Raw genomic sequence first — 20,130 nt, forward strand, 5'->3', positions numbered from 1 at the left:
CCTCACATAACCAAATCGTCTAAGAGAACACTCTACCATCGTCCCTACGTTGACAACTACATCTATTTTATCCATAACATTTATATTTATAATTATACTTTTAAACCTTTATTGTCTTATGCAGAGTCTCATCATTCATAACATTCTTAGTACAAAATAGGGTTATAAGGCTAAATATGTGTGTTTGTGAGTGTTTACAAATATTATTAAATGAAAAAAACATGACATACAAATCCTGTTATGTACAAAACTATCAGAAACCAGTTGCAAACTAAAAATATTGAACTTTCTTCAAATCAGAAACAGCTTACACAATTGTTTGCTTTCATTTACTTTTACTTACAGCGATAATGTGTATTTGGACAGCAGCAAGTAAGCATGTAAACAAGTCCTCATAGTACACTTTGACAGCTCCTTCATCCCACAATATGTCAAAGTGTTTGGATAGAGCCAAGCAAGCATGTCAACTTTTGTTATGGATAATACTTTTGGATGTCACCATATTGAAAACACTCCATGGATATCAAAGGAATTGACTCAACAGGGACAGTTGTGGATCCACCAGCAACATTAGATGATTGACCTGTGAACAAAAGATAAAAATCATACCAAATACTTAAAATATACTATATATAATGACTTGAATGGTTAATAATCCACCAAGATACACTGCAAGTACAAAAATAAACATAAACATATATAAACCATAACCAGTCCAGATGAACCTAAAATCAATCTTAAACACACAAAGCCAATGGAACAAATAGAAGTAACAGAGCTACAAATCGAAGATCACCTAGCTGGTCACCAACATCAGAGAGACTGATGTACAATGAATCAATGGGAATCGTTGAAGAAGGAACTGGAATATAACAACAAATAGCTGAATAATCAGAAAAAGTCAAAGAAAATAAATACACAATGGAAAGATTGAACTTAGAACCCATATAAACACCTGACATTGCATTAGAAACATGGACTCTGGCCCTCTTAGACTTCAGAATCTGGAATCTCTATAAACGCCTCTTCTTGGCCTTAGAAGCAACCGATTACAACCCAAAGGGGTTCATTCTTTCCGGAATACACAAATTGAGAATAAGGGAGAATGAGGGAAAAGAAAACTGAGATTGAATACAATTCCTGATGTTTTTTGCATCCCACACTCAATCTACGCCATTGAAGAATGTAGCTTATAAAGGATTTATCAGCTCTCAGTCTTGAAAGAGAGACTATGAATATTCAGAGCAGCTGGAGGGTGCTACAAATGTAGCTGTTAAAAATTCACCTCTGATATGATGTAAGATATCAGGAAGAGTTTAAAAGGGAAAGTTTAAGAGATAAACTGGAAGAGGTTAAACCACTAAATAATGTCAGAGGACATGCTAAAGCTAAACCCAATAGAAGAAAAATATAGCAGACTAGCAAGCAGACTTAATAGGAGAAAAGTGAAAGAATACAGCAGCTCTTGACAAAAACTAAAGGGATATTCAAATAGGTTGAGAGTAAAACGCTTTAAAATATCAAATAATGCAATAAGTAAATGAAACCAGAATAAGGACCAATACATGACGTTAATTTTCAGCAAGCGGGACCAACAAACAAATTTACAAAATACCTGGATATAATACTGATGAATCATTATTAATATCAATAATATTTAACATTTTTAATCCATAATTTCATAGAACGAACAATGTTGAAATAAAAAAAATATGCCAAGAAGGACATTGAACAAATCAAAAAACAAAGGCAAAAAGGGGCATAGCACAAAACAAAGAGCATCATATTACAATAACCATTGTTTACTGCAAACAAAATAAATATCCAACATGCCATCTCAACCAAACATAACAAAGATAGAACAATTGACATGGCCTTTTGGATAAACAATTACAGAACAACATCGACATAATGCCTAAAATCAAATTACATGATACATGAACACCCCAAAATACAATCCCACTGAGGAGATTAGTGATAGGTTACAATAGTCCATTACAAATGAGATCAAATACAAACGCAGAAACAACACAAATCGATTGCACTTATCACACCAAACCAAAACAGGGAACGGATGCATCCCTTTATGCAGTAGGACCAGCACCATTTCCAACAGAAAAAAGTCCATCGAAAATCTCAAGCAGATCCCTCCTTGAAGCAGATGGGGGAGCACTTGTGCTGGCCCCAGCCGAGAACTTCGTGGACAATCCACCAGGAGAAGAGACAAATGAGGAACTCTTTCCAATCTCAGAGTTCTTTTGAAGAATCGAGAGAGTGATAGGAGAAAATCCGCCAACAGGTGCCTTGTACACACACTGAAAATCGAAAAGAAAAAAACATAAGAATTAATTTAAATCTTAACATAAAACCACCAGGTAAGATTTCTCTGATCAATGGATAAAAATCAATACAATCTTGGTTGGGGTGTAATCTTTCCCAAGCAGCTTGTAACAACCAACAATTTCATCGTCATTTGTGAAACAAATAACTTCGAATGGATGGCCAGAGAGATGGATGTAATTCTCCAATTTTTTCACCACAAAGAGAACATTCTTCCTCTTCATTGCCTCTAATCCAGCCTTGCTCAAGGCATACCTCACACCCTGACAAACAATGACATAAGAACAAAACACATCTAAAATAACTTTTTAACCAATAGGATATATGAGGAGATAAACAATGCATCAACCAAAAAACTCACCAGATCATCTAAGAGAAGCAATACCCTACAAGACATAGTCAGGCATCTCGAATGTAGCGGTGGCCTCACCATCGGAAACAACAACCCTCAGCATAGACCTACGAATAAAGACACGACCGTAAACATACAAATAACACAAAATCAGAATACAAAAGAACAAGGATAAAACATCCTTACTTAGACTTCACTGCAAACGTGTTGCGCCCACAAAGATCACACTAGTAGAGTCCATCACGAACTTTCATGCAGTTTCCGCAGTCACACATCGAAAACCACCACTGATCCACCTGAAAATAGCCAACAATTCGACCACTAACCACAAATAGTCCAGTCTCGGGCGATCTGATGAGGTCATAAATCGTCTTGGACGGGTAGATGCGGTTGATTTGAAATTGATCTGGAATAGCAACCATCATTGGACGCTGATTAACACCCACACGCAGGCGACCGACAGAGAGAACCAACCTGCACAAACAATTAATAACAAAACACAAAGATGAAATTAACCTACGACATAAACTAAGTAAACTGCAAATATCCAAAACCTCATGAAAGAGTTAAGCAAACCTATTCTTAAACCGAACGTATTCAGCGATGGGGGGATTAAATAACACCATGGTTATATCATCGACACCCTCAATGTAAACATAACCTAAAATCACAGAACCAAAACCTTAAGGGAAGAGAAAATAAAAACAAAGGATCCAAACACATGAAAAAATGAACTTAAGATACTTTAAATGTAAGCAAGAGATTTTAACAATGTTTGCAACAGTGATCAAGCCATCAACATCATTAATCACAATCTCATAGTGCAGAGCAGTCAAGAGGCCAACAAAATCTTTAAAAACGGAATCACAGTGAGATCAGAGACTAAATAAATGTAAATAAACAGTAAGACAAAGCAAACCAGACTACAAAAACGAAACAGATACCAACCAACCGAGCGGGATCAAAACGTGGCCTTTTGATCTCATCAGAGCGAAGCGAAGTCAACCCATACTTATGAATGAGAAAGCTATCATCCATTACAACCCTTGTACCCAACCTAAGCATAATGCTCTTTCTGTTACCAGTGGCAAAGGAGCCATTAACACTATCAACAACATTGAAAGTGGTGATAACATACACTAAATGCCCGAAGAACAAAGGTCCTAAGCGGCCAACACACTAGGATGGGATTGTTGCCTGAATCTTGTTGCCCTACGAACAAAATAAACACAATAGAATCAAGAGAGAAAAAGCCCTAAAAAATATATATAAAAAGAAAGAAATGAAAAAAATAATTTTTCATGGCGTATCAGCTCACATCTATGTCGAGCAAAATTAGCTCAATGCTACCAACACGACCATGGAAAAAGCTGCTCTCAACGGACCACCTACAAACCACCCTAACCTTGATCTTCCAGTCCACCCTACCAGTTGTTAGAGAGTGCAAGTTTGTGAAAGGCAACACCATTTTTCTTTAGCACAATGTTCTTACAAAGTTAGTTTTAAGTTTTTTAGAGAATAACAGAAACACTCGAGCAAATACCAGAACATACAAATTTCACAACGGGAAAGACATTGGAAAAAACATAGAGTTAATTAGGAAAAAAATTAGATTAAAGAGATGGGTTATCTTCTAGTAGATAGGTACCACGCTGTATATATAGGAAAAGATGGAAAAGAAATGACTCAATAAACACAAAGATATATTAAGGTAATTGAGGTAAATAAAATAAACAAAAAAGGTAAAAAAAAAATTAGGCATTGAATGCACGACTGTAACATGGCAAGGGAAAGATAGAGAATGAGATAGATTGATTGAAATATAACAATATAGAAATATAGGTTCGGATTATATTACAAATAAATTTAATCCATGAATAATGGTGAAATTTTAAAACCTATAACATCGATGTTTGTATTACATACACATCGATATACATTTATGGTGACTCTTAGGTTAATTACTATAGAGGCTTAATCAATGATTTGATCATTTAAGTTATTTTTTAGTTACATTTTGGTCCCATAAGTTATTAACGTTACAATTTTCTCCCTTAGGTTAGTATTTGTGAGCCATATAAATCCTCACGGTTAGTCTTTTGCCAAAATGATAAAAAGGCACGTGTGAACGGTGACGTGACAACTTACAATGTGTATCTACCTTAGACATTGGCCTAACGGTTTTGACGGTGGAGATTTATTAGCTAACGAAAGATAACTTAAAGGGATCTAATTGTACCGTTATGGGATGAAAGTTTGACCAACAAATAACTTGAGGGATGACGTGATTAATTAAGCCTTAATATAGATGTATTTTTATATAAAATAAATCTCACTCGATCAACAATAAAAATTTAAAATAAACCTTCCATTTAAATAACTAATTAGCGGGAGAAACAACTAATAAAATAAATAATAATTGGAATCTTACAAATGAGATAACATATACAGATTCAAAACACAATGAAATTACCAATGAAAACTATTTCATCCCTTTAATATAACATAACCAAAGGGTAGCAAACCTGAATTTCAACAAAAAGTGGGACACAAAATAACTGGGAATGAAACTTGTAAACATAAAAAGAAATAAAATTTTCGTATATCCATCCAAAAGACACACCTAAACAAAGCAAAAGATATGTTTTGTAGCATAAGCGAAATCTTACTCTAAAAATGAGAGTGTAAAATAATCCTTCTTTTTAAATAACTAATAACCGGGTAAAACACCTCATAAGATTAAAAATAATTTGAATCTTACAAAAGACATCCAATTTACAAAGTTAAAGGACAACGTGGCTTGCAAATTAAAACAACGTCATCCGTTAAACACAGAGCTGAACGACGATTTTTTTTTCCACTATAAAAAATTATGCTCTTCATAGTCATCAAAAGCCAAATGATGTTAGAAATTGAACCTAAGGTGGCAAATATACAACACAAAGAAAAAAGAGACCATCGCCAAATGAAAGGATCATACACAAAAAATTTAGGTATCAGAATTAGCAAAAATTTGCAACCAATTATGATCGATAAAAAACATACAATTGATATATTCATTCTAGTGGCAGTAACAAAACAACTTGTATTCAGCCAATCTGGCAAACAAAAATACATATTCCAATACAAATTACAATAAAAATAAACTATATGTACCTGTTAAAGATCTGAATAACTGTTGAAATTCTACAGCCAAAGAATCCGCATTGTAATTGAGTTCATCATATATAAGTCTATTACCAAGTTGTTCGACAACATATCCTGATGGATATGGAAAACCCTTAAAATCCTTCAATGTTCTTATGTTTCTTTCCACGTGCTTTTCAATCTCAATTAATGTTAAATTCTTGATCTGGTCATCATTGAGTTGTAGACCTGAGGCATTTTAAATAATAAGGTCAATTGTAACACACAAGGCTGACGAGGGCGAGGAGTGGTCGCCGGTGCACAAGGCACGACAATTAGCGGCTTCTGAGAGCTTCTAGAGGAACCGAATCACACCGGAATGAGAGGGTTCCTGAGGCCGTGTAGGTATGAGACTGCATGGTTAAAGGAAGGCTTATAATAATTGTTTGGTACTACCTATATCAATAAGATGCATCTTCTTTTCGGTAGCTCGTTCCATAAGAACTCCACAGTTAAGCGTGCTTGACTTGGAGCAATTTTGTGATGGGTGACCTACCGAAAGGTTTCCCGGTAAGCGTGCGAGTGAAGACAAAACACGCTGAAAAGACTCGTGTTGGTTTGTGGGGTCAGTCGGCAATACTGAAAGCAGTCTGGGATGTTACAAATGGTATTAGAGCCAACCTCTCCCAATACAGTGTGGTTCGGGGACAAACCAAACGGAAGCTGGTGGGCATGAAACACCCAAGGCTGACGAGGGCGGGGAGTGGTCACCGGTGCACAAGGTGTAACAGCCCGATTTATTTTTGTTAAGTGTGTAGAAACTTTTTAGAATTGTGATTGGGTGGGTTAAGCCCAATAAGGTATTAGGGTTGAGCCCATTTGAGAATAGCCTATATAAACCTTGTCTTAAGAGAAAATAACATTTATTTTTCATTTCATAAGATTTTTGGAGAGAGGTAGAGAGAGAAAGGGCAAGAGAAGAGGAAAATGGTTAGAGAAAGAGGAGACTTGAAGACCTAAGAGGTGGTGGTGATTCTAGGAGCTAAATTTAAGCTTCGGCTAGGATTTTTGCTAACTAAGGTAAGGGGGTTAGAATTCAACCATAATCAATTAGTTGTAATTTTTCATTAATTGCATGATTAAGTGCTTAATTGAATAAGTGATTATTTGCTCATAGTTGTTGAAATTCGTGCTTTAATTATGGTGATATGTTTGAATACATGAAATTGGTGATAATTGAATTGTTGTTGGTGAAATTGCATGTTCATAGTATGTGAAAATGATATATTGTGAATTGTGCTCAAATTGTTGAATTGTGCTATGTTGTTGTTGAATTGTGATAAGAATCATGTTTAATTGATGTTGTTGTTGTTAAGAGATATTGTTGTTGATGTTTCATGGCCTGCGTGTTCATGAATCATAATTTGATGATGAGAAATAAGTTGTTGTTGTTTTTGTACAAATGGGTTGATTTGGTGAATTATGTCCAAATGACAATTGTTTTCATGCTTGAATTTTTGTAAAATGTTTCTTTCAACTTGTTTAACTACTGTTTGAACTCCTAAACCTACTGGAACATGTTTTACTCATTCAAATTTTGGATTTTCCATTTTGGGTTGTGATGAGTCATTTATATGCTATTTTAATATGCTTTTTAGTTTAGTTTTATTTAGATTTTATATAATTTTATATTAGTATTATTTCCTTTTTAGGATAGTTTACTTTAAATTGCAATTTATTATATTTCAGGGAAGAATATTGGATGGATTGAGTCTTGGAGCAAAAGAAAGGGATTTGGAGAAAATTGGACACGAAAATACGAAGATTGGGAAACAAAATATATCTCCCACAAGTCAGAAGCCTGGCACGGCCCGTGCTAGCCTTGGCACGGCCGTGCCACCCTCCAGAAGACCTTTTGCTGCTTTTGCTTGGACTCCAAGCTATTCTATTTTTGCGCACAATCTACTGATGAATATTCTTGGAATATACTTGCTTAGATTTTAAGTCAATTGTGTACTATAAATAGAGTAGCTAGCCATCACAAATATTCATCTTTACTTGGAATACAATAAGTGACAATTGCTTTTCTAAAGAAAGTTCTTTTCCTTTCCTTTATTTTCCTGTCTTTTACTTTCATGCTTTCTCTCTTCTCCCCCATGTCTACGATGAACATGAGTGAGTAGACTTCTTCTTGTCTTGGGATTGTTGGATAAGTCTAAATGACATAATCCTAATCAAACCAAGCCCTAAGCCTTAATCTTATGTAACCCTAATATCTTATCTGAATTCACCGTCTTAACATGGATCAACCATTATCAAACTGTGGAAACGAAAGTGGAGGGTTTGATAATTGTTCGTCCATTATTCCAAATATCAATTCATAAAACGAAAGTGGAGCTTTGATATTCGAACAAGTGAATTCAGACAAGGATTGCAAAGTCAGCGAAATAGGCTTTGCAATCTTTGAGACATATAGTTTCGATCTTCAAGGGAACTAATAACAATCAAGTCAGCGAAATAGGCTTGGTTGTTAGAGGAACCAAAATCCAATAGTAATCAAGTTAGCGAAATAGGCTTGGTTGCTAGAGGAACTTAAGAGAAACTGTCTTGAGAAATTAGGTCTAACATAACATTATAAGCTTATGGTTTTGGTTTGAGAAGGACTTGTTATTTAGATGAAACCAACGATCCCAAGGCTCTTTTATTATATTGCTTTTTAACCGTTTAAAAACCCCCAACTTACAATTCTCTTCTCTCTTCTAATCATCTCTAAAGGTTAATTAAATTGAACTACTCCCTGTCGGAACGATACTCTTTTATACTACTTCGGTAAGACCGTGCACTTGCGGTTTTATCTCATCAGGTTGAAACTTGAATTTTGGAAGTTTCGTACTTTTGTCGAAACGAACTTTTATGAACTAAATGAGATTACAAGTCGGGCCTACAGTTCATATAGACTTAGACAAGACTTGTAAAGTGGGTTGAATGTCTTAATCATGTTAAACTTGAATTTCGGGTGGGAATGTGGAAAATGTGAACTTGGGTTTTCTCATACGAACTTAAGCTATTCTTTGAACTAATGTCTAGTAGTTTGTAAGTGGCTTAAGCTCACGACGACATGATTGATTAAGATTGATTTGTGAGTTTTCAAACTTGAATAAGTTATCTATTTTGGAAATTATCAATGTTGACCGTTTTGGCACTTGATACGGATTTTGTCGATAATGATTCTTAAGGCCAATTACTTTACAATCCTTTGTGATTAGTTGTATATGTTTGAATGAAGATATGTGAGTAAATGGTAAGTGTTAGAGGTGACGCTTAGCACAAGGTGTTGTATTTTTCATTTTACTTGGATGGTGATAAATTGTGTAAAGTTGATGAACTATAGAACATAGTTGAAGTTGATTTATGAATATATGTTGATGAATTGTGATATTTTGGTGATGACTCTTAAATGAATAATGACATGTTGATCGTGTGGATGTAAATACTTGATAATGCAATTGCCGTTGAAGTTGAACAATATAATTGGAGGTGTACTTTTACATTGTGTTGGTGTATGTATATGTTGAGTAGTTTGCATTATTGAGTCTTTGCTTATGTCCATGCATCATCGTCATATCGAGTCATATGAGAAATGTAAAAGGAGATATATTTTTACATAGTTGTGCGTAAGAGGAGGTGTACTCTTACATAAGATGTGCAGTTGGCATCTTGTTGTTGTTGTTTGGTACCACATGCATGTATGTGTCGGAATTAGGCGCATAACATATTGACATGAGTCGTAATTGTAACACCCCATTTTCCCGACTTAAAAATTTCACATATAATTACATATAAATCAGAGTATTTTCAACGTAAACGGTATGTCACACTACTTTTCATAAAATCATAAACTAAATAAATAATTATTTATCCTTCAAATTCAACAACATGTCAATTATTACTTTGCAGCGGAAATTATTTCAATATTTAAACATCTTTGGCACCCAGGCCTCAACATAAATTCTCATAAAATTGTTCCAACAACATGTTCTTAAACTTCATAAATAATACGTAAGGAACAGAAAGTAATAACAAATTCTCGTCCCGTTACGTATCAGAGCACCTAAGACACACGCGAGGGAAAATCCACTCACGACAGCATCTAACATCAACTATTCTCGATCACCTGCAAGTTACCCATACGAAGGACAACATTTCCAAGCAGAAGGGGTGAGATTCACATTCAATAATAATAGGTATATAAATCATCAACTGTATTTAACAACCTAATTAACAACGGATAATTCAACAGTCTTGTTTCATACTTCATCAGCATTAACAACACCTACAAACTCAACCAACAACAACGACAACAACTCAACCAACAACAACGACTATGCAACGACACAACGACAAATGTGATAATGCACATGCATGTGGTACCATTTTAACGCGTTTGAATGAACGAGCATTCACAGGGCATAAGCCCTCAACAATTTGAATGAACTAGCATTCATAGGGCATGAGCCCTCAACAATTTATGAGCATGCAATGGATTCAACATTTATGTATATCAACATACAACTCAGCAACTACAACGACAACTGTGCATAAATAATTATGACTTACTCCATAACTTGGTCAACTTAATGATATTAATAATCAACAACAGCAGAGACAGCAACATAAGCAACTTGCAATACAGCAATATTAATAATAACAACTTGAATGATATAAACAACGATATTTTCTATATCATACATTTTCCACATAATATATATAGCTTAAATTAACCAACAACATCAATTATATTAGTTTAGATTCACTGAAAAGCTATACCTTTATAAACAACTCCCATTCCTACCCCAAAGACCAACTCATGAACTCATTAGACCCTTTATACAAGGTTATTTCCTTCCTAAAAACATCTCTAGATGGTTAGGATAAAGTCCCTACACTTAGGAAGAAGTCTGGAAGCATTTGGAGTGAAGAAAATTGTATTTTTAAGGTTTCTTGGATGACAGCATCGTGGCACGTTGGTCTCCCATCGTGGCACGATTTTTCCAGTGTCAGACGAACTAAAATCCTGATCAAAATCGTGGCACGATCATAGTTTGACAGACAGCAACAAATTTTCAACCTTCACGTTTTCGCGCATAAAAATCAAACCGTTAATCTGTTTTCGATGCCATTTTCACCTACATGTTCCTGACACTTAGCCCTATCATAATATACATAAAGATTCAAGTTTCAACCACCCCAAAATCTATTTCCCAAACCTCACATAATCTCTTATTTGCAAAAACATTTAGACTCCGACTTTTCAAGCATAAATTCCAATTTCCATCGACCCAAACCCCAAAATTGATTGGGAACTTAGTCTGTGATTAATCTGCAATCTAAACATCCTTTATCACCCTAATCCATCAGATTACCTACTTCTTCCAATGATTCAATTCTACATTCTAACCCTAATTCCCAAATTCATAAACAACTACATGTTAAATCTATTTCAGAATTTATATACACTTTGATTATTGAGAGTTAGCCTCACCCTTACCTTAATTCTAACGAACGAAGATCTACGATCTCTCCGGTTCTTCACTTGGCACTTCTCCCTTTTTCTCCCCCAAAGGCTTGTTTTCATGTGAAATGTTTTTCTGACTTCTCAATTTCTTAACTCCTTAACTTAACTTCCATTTATTTTAATTAACCCCACACAACTCTCCTTATTTCTAATTCAGCCCCTAAACTCCAATTATTTCTAATTCCCACATATTCTAATAAATTAATAAAAATATAACATTTAATAAAATATAACAAACCACAAAATCAACATAATTCATATAAGTCATATAAAAGACTTTAAATCAACCAAAATCAACCCAAATATTTAAATGAATAAATAGGGTGTTACTGTAATTGTTGCATGTGAATGATAAGTGTTGAAGATTGTGATGAGATTGTGAATGATAATTTTTTATGATAAGTGTGCTTGGTGAATACTTGATCGTGATATTTGAGATTGTTATGTGAATGTGTATATTGAATTAACTGTTTATTTGAAGTACTCGAAATTGATTTTAATTCATATATGCTCAAATTTATTTTATTGATTATGATTGATGTAAAGCTTACCTCCAGTGGTTTTGACCGCCTACCTGTCTGTATGGATGAGTAGACGAAGTGCAGGGTTAGTTGCTTTGGTGAGTTGCTTGGTGATTGCTTGGATAGCGGGAGCTATCTCCGTTATCGTGTCCTTAGAGTCTAGGATAGGCTCTGATCTAGATGTCTATTTATGATTAATCTAGATTATCTGTTGGGGATTTATTATGTTTGGAGATTTACTCAATTGTCAGGATTTTTGGAGAATTTTGATGATGATGTATGCTTATGAATTAAATGGTTTATATCCGCTGCAACTGTTGAGAATTTTATACATGCATGTTGTTCTGGACTTTGTTGATGACGTAACTTCTATTTCTTGAATATTTATATTATTCGCGTGTTTTATCGCTTTAATAAAAAAAGAGCGTTACACAAGGCACGATAATGAGCGGCTCCTGACAGCTTCTAGAGGAACCGAATCACACCGCAATGAGAGGGTTCCTGAGCCCGTGTAGGTATGGGGCTGCACGGCTAAAGGAAGGCTTATAAGAATTGTTTGGTACTACTTATATCAACAAGATGCATCTTATTTTCGGTAGCTCGTTCCATAAGAACTCCACAGTTAAGCGTGCTTGACTTGGAACAATTTTGGGATGGGTGACCTATCGGAAAGTTTCCCGGTAAGCATGCAAGTGAGGACAAAACACGCTGAAAAGACTCGTGTTGGTTTGTGGGGTCAGTCGGCAATCCTGAAAGCAGTCTGGGATGTTACATCAATTACGTGTGGAAACCGTAGGTAACTATTTGAAGAAATTAAAAGAATGATTGAGATTAGAATCGGCAACATACCTGGATTGTTTGCCAACCTTATTTGTTCATCAAGAATACCATCACTCAGCCACTACCAAGTTTTTTCCCAAACATGTGTCGGTCTATGCATACATCTTGTTATCAAAAGAGCCACAAATAATAGTCTTAGGAAATATCCAGAACCCCACACATGGGCTTCTTTAATTGCAGCAATTTGTTCTTTGTCATCCATAAAAAAACCACTTGCAAAAAATGCTTCCCTAATTGAGTCATATGCGACATTGTTGACTGTTCTCATGTCCTCATAATATGTTGGTCCTTTGACTTTTGTTAACATCATTCTTAAGTAGTATAGTTCTCATGTGGTTGGTGGTACCCAAATTAACCTTCCTATAGTGAAACCTCTCTTTCTTGGTTTCGAAGTACGTTTAACTTTTACATAAACAAACTTAGATACAAAGTTTGCAACATATATATATAGTCTCCATAATAGATTTTGAATTCAGAACATGATTTGCTAGAATTGTCACATAGCTTGGCAGTCAAGTCAGCAAAATACAGTCACGATTTTTTCAACACATAATTAACATATTAGAAAACACAAAATAAGTTCAAAAGACCAATATATGGTACATAATAATTTTTTTAGTTAGGAAGTTGCTAAGTTCAGATAAACATATTATAGCAAAAAGTGGTTCATCATAAGAGTTCTTCTAAGTTCTTAGCCTCCAACTTTGGTTGTTTGGCCAGCTTAGTAGATGAGAGTTGGGTAGGCTCAACATCTAGGCTGGAAGATATCCAATCAACCTCATCCTGGGAAAGTCTCTTTATAGGATGGGTGACAAAAGTAGACAATGGATCATTTTCACCGCATAGGGACTGCTGCACATGGATTGTATATGGAATGTTTTTTAAGTATCAGATGGGTTTAATCTTAATTTGTATGAACTTTGGTATTGAACTTCATATATGTGAAAAGTAAACGCTTACAGTGGGAACAATTGAGATATCTTTTTTGTCAGCATCACTCGTCTGTCCACCTATTGCAAGCTTTGAACTCACCTACTCAAAATGGATTGGTTAATATTAGATAAGAATGATCAAGAAGATCTAAAATCCAGAAGATCCTGAGTTTTATAAGTAATATCTATACCTCTTCCAATCCAAATTGCATTTTCAAGTTGGTCATGAGTTGTTCATTGTCACTAAATTGAATAAGGGAACATGGATTTGAGCTAGGAAGTGCCTTAATTTTCCAAACCTTGTTTTTGTAGACCAATTTGTCTAGAGCTGGAGGATAAATCTTATGATGAAACTGACCAGCCTAAAAGAGACTAAAAGTTAGGAACATATGGGTCTACACAACAGTGGTAAACAATGCTTAGGTTTAATTTTAATAAGGCATTAACAATGGTTACCTCAATCATCTCCTCGTTCAAAATCTTCAGCATTTATTCCTACAATGGACATGACCTCAGTGTCCCACAGTAAAAACCTAGCCTTATCATCTTTGTGGATGGATTGAATCAATTTTATACCTGAAAAAGATATAAATTCAAGTTTATCATTGAATATTTATGCAAACATATGAGGAAAATGTAAATGAAACTGATGAGGATACCCAGGATTCTTTTGGACTCATATAACATCTATAAAAGCATCAAATAGTGTATGCAATTTCCAAGTTTGTGTTTTTTTTATGTAACTAAATTTATGTATATTTTCATATTCACATGGTAACTTTGACTGATATTCACAATTCATGCATTACTTGATCAGTCATCTGTGAATAATTGAAGCTAACAATTGAAATTTATAAGTGATGATGATGTATAGAATCAACCTTGCTCTAGGCTTTTCATTCTTATTGTTGTTGTTACATTTCAGTTCACCTTTGTCCAAGTGAACGACCTTACCACAGAAATTGCATCGATCATATATCCATCCAAACTTGTTGGCATTGATCTTCTTAATTTCAGCGATAGTGACACGGACTGTTTCCTATTAGTAAGATATATATAACAAAGATTAACCTCTTAAATGATGGCTTTAAGAGTATTTGAATTGAATTCCAAATGACATAAAAAAGATCTTACATGTTGAACATGATTCACCGCAGAAAGAGTAAGGAAATTGACTTTAGACATTATATCAGTTTGCTGAGTAATCTGAGAACCTTGGCTAAATTGCGAAGAGTGTTGAGTTGGATTGACATCATCTAGTTGCTCCTCTGCAAATCTGTGTTCACATGTTAAAGAATTGTTGTGTAAGTGAATATAAGATACACAAAACCAATTAAGAAAAGTGTGGTATCAGTACAACCTCGCTTTGAATTCTTTGATTTCAGGAATATCAGCATTAAGAATGAGGTCGGTACCAGACCATGTGTTTGTATCACATAATGGGTAAATTCCTAATTCCACCACAAGATGTAATTAAAAAGTATTTCAGCAAATGACAGCTTACAAATGGAAGATCAATAATTTAATGATATGAAAGGTTTTTAGTACCATGAGCAGGTTTGATCCTCCCACGTTTCACAACAACGAAGACCCTGTCATCATTTTGCTGAGAGAATGAATCCATGAACTGCTTTGCAAAATCATCCCACATACACACATGGATCATGTGACCACTTATTTAAACAAAAACAAATACAATCCAAATTAGTTTTATGAAGAAGAAAAGTCACTAATGTATGAAGTTTCAGCACAATAATTCAAACAAATCTAGTATCCTTAAGAAGAAAAGTCACTGATTTGAGTTTGTCATTACTGTGATTTGTATTGGTTACTTCTTAGAAAGCTCCAATGACATATGCAATTTCAAATATACAAAGTACAATTATTTTTTAATATAAGTAAAATACCATACATGTGAAATTTAATTACTTGTCAGCAAATCAGTACGGTAATTCCCATCCAAAATTTCACCAAAGTCTTTGAACCTCATAGGGACTATAGGGATTTCAAGAAAATGATCATGGTTGCACCTGTGACAACAAGTCGGTATGAATGAGTGGATGCCTTCATCACAATATCATTTTTAAGGACCTTAAAGTTCACCATCTCATAAGTCTTGTTTTTCACCAACATTTATTTCCATTCATCAAGTTGATCATTTGGAACTGTAACTTGAATAGTGTCATTCTGCACATGAAATTACTACAACTCATTAACAATAAATTTTAATTAGATTATCTCTCAAAATAAGTAGACTATTTGACAGCAGAATGACCTTCTTATCAACCACGACCATATCGAAATGCTCTTGTCTGAATTTACCCATAACAGATCAAGCATCTGCAACCCTGACAGCAAAAGTCCCAACATCTTTCTCCTGATTCACATCTTTGATGTTGTCATAAGGACGACAAACATCTTTCTTCTTATCCATGTAGCACCTAAAAGTGTATATGCACAAACTTAGTTATCCAAAATATCTACAATGTGACAAAGATAGTATATTTAAGTGCTTATCATTAAAGGTAAAACAACAAAGTTTATATAGTTTTACCAAACAACAATGGTTTGAACACAACCCCTAAAACATAAACCACAAATGAGTGCAACTTTATAAAATTGTTTATTCTTATCCATGTTCAAGTATAAGCAGCAAGATGGTTGCACACAATATTAACAATGTGACTAAGAGATTAAGCTTCGGTACCAATAATAACATGTAAAACAATATAATTTCAGTTCTTTTACTGTGAGAACAAATTTTTAGATTTACAACATGAAAAATGAAGAACTTTAAAGAAAATGATGTAAAAAGCGCACAATATGTATTTTCAAGGATGTAGAACATGAATATGACACTGATTTAACAAAAGCATGATAAATGGCTTCTTTTACAACTAAAATATCGCGAGGAAAATTTCAAAATCATCACATGCAAAATTATTTTCACTCTAAAAGCATGAAATCAGTGCTTTTGTTTTATAGATAAACATAATATAATGAATAAGTTGAAGATAGCAGCGATTGAAAGCAACATGCATTCAAAACAACATTCAAAGCTGTAATAATATTGAAAACAAAGAAAATGCAATGAATAATCAAACACATGAACCAATTAAACAACATGCAAGTGATAACAGGAAAAAATCGAAAGGAATGGCTGAGAGAGAGTACCTAAAGCAGAGATTTTTGTGATGGAGAGAAGGAACTTGGTAGAGAGAATATAGAAAGTTTAGAGCTCTTTGATAAGTCAATAAAATGTGGTTTTTAAGTGTCAAGTTTATTAGGATTTTATTTGTTTGGGTTAATAGTGCTTTACGCCCCTGTAATATAGGTCACTTTTGATTTTGCCCCCTGTAAAATATTTTTTTTAGATTCCGTCCTTGTAAAATAAAGATTCTTCATAAATAGACCCTGACCCATCCAACTCATCAGATTGGCTGATGTGGCGCTGATATGGCACGTTGACTCAACATTCTTTGATTACGTGGCACCGTGACTGTATAATTAATTTTATTTTTCTTTTTTTTTATTAAATTGGATTAAATTAATTAATTAAAAAGTCGTTTAATTTTTTTTTATAAGATCTTCATAATCACGAACATCATGTTCTTCATCTTCATCCCTTTAATAGTCATTTTTTTCATTATTCTTAAACCAAAAAACTCAATCTCTCCTTCAACATCATCAACAACAGAGGAACAACAACACAACAACACATCAACAACACAAATCTTCATCACACATTTTCCGGATCTAGACAGACAATTTATGTATAGTGAATGAATTTTTTAGTAATTATTGAATCAAAGACAAACACAACAACAATTACAGGTTCTAAAAAAAACTAGTTTATCGATAATGGAGGAGGGAAAAATTTAGAGAGAGAGAAATCGTTGTATAATGAGAGAGAGAGAGAGAGAGAGAGAGAGATGAAATCCAATAACCATTTTCTTCTTCACTCAAACACAACAACAATTATTAGTTCTTCTTCACTCTCCAAATCCCTAAGCCTTTTTAATTTCAACAAAAAAAATCCTCAAATCCATACACAACAATAATTTTTCTTCTATTCTCTTCTCCCTCTATTCACAATTGTGAACCAAATCCAACAACACAACAATACGATGCAACAAATTCTTCTTCCCCCAAATTTTTCTTCATCTTCAACGTCACAAAATATTGAATTTTATGGGTTTCACAAAAAACTCTATGTTTTCAGATTTGTTTTTTGTCATAACAGTAAAAGGGGAACAGATAATCATAAGTTGAAGGTTTTTCTTGAAGAAAGAGAAAGGGGAAGAAGAGAGGGAGCCGAGAGATAAGAGAGAAAACTTTGAAGAAAGAAGAGAGAGAACCAAGAGAGAGGAAGAAATCCAGATTTTTCTATTTCATGAATTATGAATTTTTTTCTTCTTTTTTTAATTAATTAATTAGATTTTTTAATTAATTTATTTAATCCAATTTAATTCAAAAATGAAAAAAAAATTAATTATACAGTCACAGTCCACATAATCAAAAAATGATGAGTCAACGTGACATATCAGCGAATCTAATAGTTGGATGGATCAGGGTCTATTTCTGAAGAATCTTTATTTTACAAGGACGGAATCTAAAAAAAATATTTTACAGGGGGCAAAACCAAAAGTGACAAATATTACAGGGGGTAAAACACTATTAACCCTATTTGTTTTTAATCACTTTTTAGAGCTTTGGTACTTCGAATTGCTTGTTATTTTATTTCAGGAACAAATATGGTGAAATTAAGTCTTGGAGCAAAAGAAGAGATTCAGAAGCATGGTTAAGGAAATAAAGGATCCAAACATCATCCATGGCTGATTGAGGAACAAAATATGAAGATCCTTTACAAATATATCGCGCACGGTCGTGCCTGTAAATGCATTGACTGAGCGCCTTTGCATTCAGAATGTGCTTTCATGACCAGAATAGTCCGCACGGTTCGTGCCCCCACACGCACGGTCGTGCACGACCTCCATACTCCCTTTGGTGTTTTGCTTTATTTATCAGTCACGGTCGTGCGCCTTGTAGGCACGACCGTGCATGGTCACAGCTGTCTCTTTAATGATATTTTTAACCTAAAAGCCCATGAGTTACCTTGTGGAACATTCTAGTGACTTTTTCTAGGGTTTTGGCTGCTCTTTAGGCTATGAATAGAGGAGCTAGCAGACTTGTATAATCATATTTTATTCTTGGGAATTTTCAGTGACAACTATTTCTTTGAATAAGAGTTCTTATTTTCTTGTTCTAATGACCCAAACATAGAACCCTAATTTTATGTAAATCTATTTTTCTAATCTAATCTCACCATTCTTAATTCTTATTTCAAATACTAATCGAAGTATCGAAAGAAGAAGATTAGTATTGGACATGTGAGATTAGACAAGGTTTACGAAACATGAGAATAGTCTAGTAAACCTTGAGACCTTAAAGTTTCGTTCTTAATGGGTTTCAATAACGATCAACCATGAGAATAGGCGTGATTGTTATTGAAACACAGTCATTGATTTCGAGATAAACCTTAATATACTTTAGAGAAACCAGTCTTTAGAAATAGATTTAATATAAGAGTCATTGTTGAAAAAAAATTGCAAACTAAATTTCTACTAAACATTAATTTAAGCATATTAGCAACAGAAAAAAAATAAGAGAGAGAGAGAGGTTTTCTTTTACCGTCTTAGTCACTTCTCGCGCGTCCTCTTAATTGACAATTTTACCCTATTCGAATTTTAAATTTGAACAGTATTTGATGGTTTTTGGATTATAAAATATGAACTGTGTTTAACCAGTTTTGTACATATTCAACTAAATTTATTAAAATGACATAATTCAAAATGCCATAATTTAAATTGGCAATAAAATGTAATTTTATGTGTTTTGTATACAGTTTGGATTATATAATCTGAAACGTGTCAAACCCCCCATAGCCCAAGTTCTAAGGCAGTTTGGGAAGGTTTCAAATTATATAATTTAAAAGAAAATTAGGCTTGTGTCCAACTAATATAATCTGAAGCAATCCAAAATATTCACGTTGGTGTTAAAAGAAATATTTGTTCTCGTGAGCTTAGCTCAGTTGGTATGGACAATGCATAAAATATGCAAGATCCGGGGTTTAAACCCCGGCCACCACAAAAAAAAAAAAGAAGCAATATTTGGACGGTTTTGTGACTCGTTTAATGCATTTTTTTGTAGGTTATCATTTTAAATGTTTCTTTTTATTGTAGTAACAATCTAGTATGATTTCGTGGCTATAAATAGTCATGCATTCTTCTCTATTTTCATTCGAAACCCCGTTTAAATTCCTTCTTCAGTTTTCTTTTTTAGTTTTCATTTGAGAGAGTGAGTTATGATATTATTGCGATTGTTGACCATTTATACTCTCTCTAAAATTGTTGTGCAGTTTTTTATGGGAATAATACAATGGTC

General features: G+C 34.0%; 1 long non-coding RNA gene across 1 annotated transcript; it reads right to left on the reverse strand.

Annotated features, from left to right (window-relative positions):
• Positions 1–2,420: 2,420 nt before the first annotated feature.
• LOC120579764 (uncharacterized) lies at positions 2,421–4,257 on the reverse strand. Its single transcript, XR_005645506.1, has 4 exons — positions 4,011–4,257; positions 2,879–3,904; positions 2,702–2,799; positions 2,421–2,603 (listed from the first exon to the last, which is right to left on the reverse strand). It is a non-coding gene; the product is annotated as an uncharacterized lncRNA (long non-coding RNA).
• Between the last annotated feature and the right edge of the window lie 15,873 nt (positions 4,258–20,130).

The sequence above is a fragment of the Medicago truncatula genome, chromosome 3 (assembly GCF_003473485.1).
Source record: "Medicago truncatula cultivar Jemalong A17 chromosome 3, MtrunA17r5.0-ANR, whole genome shotgun sequence".
Classification (NCBI taxonomy): domain Eukaryota; kingdom Viridiplantae; phylum Streptophyta; class Magnoliopsida; order Fabales; family Fabaceae; genus Medicago; species Medicago truncatula.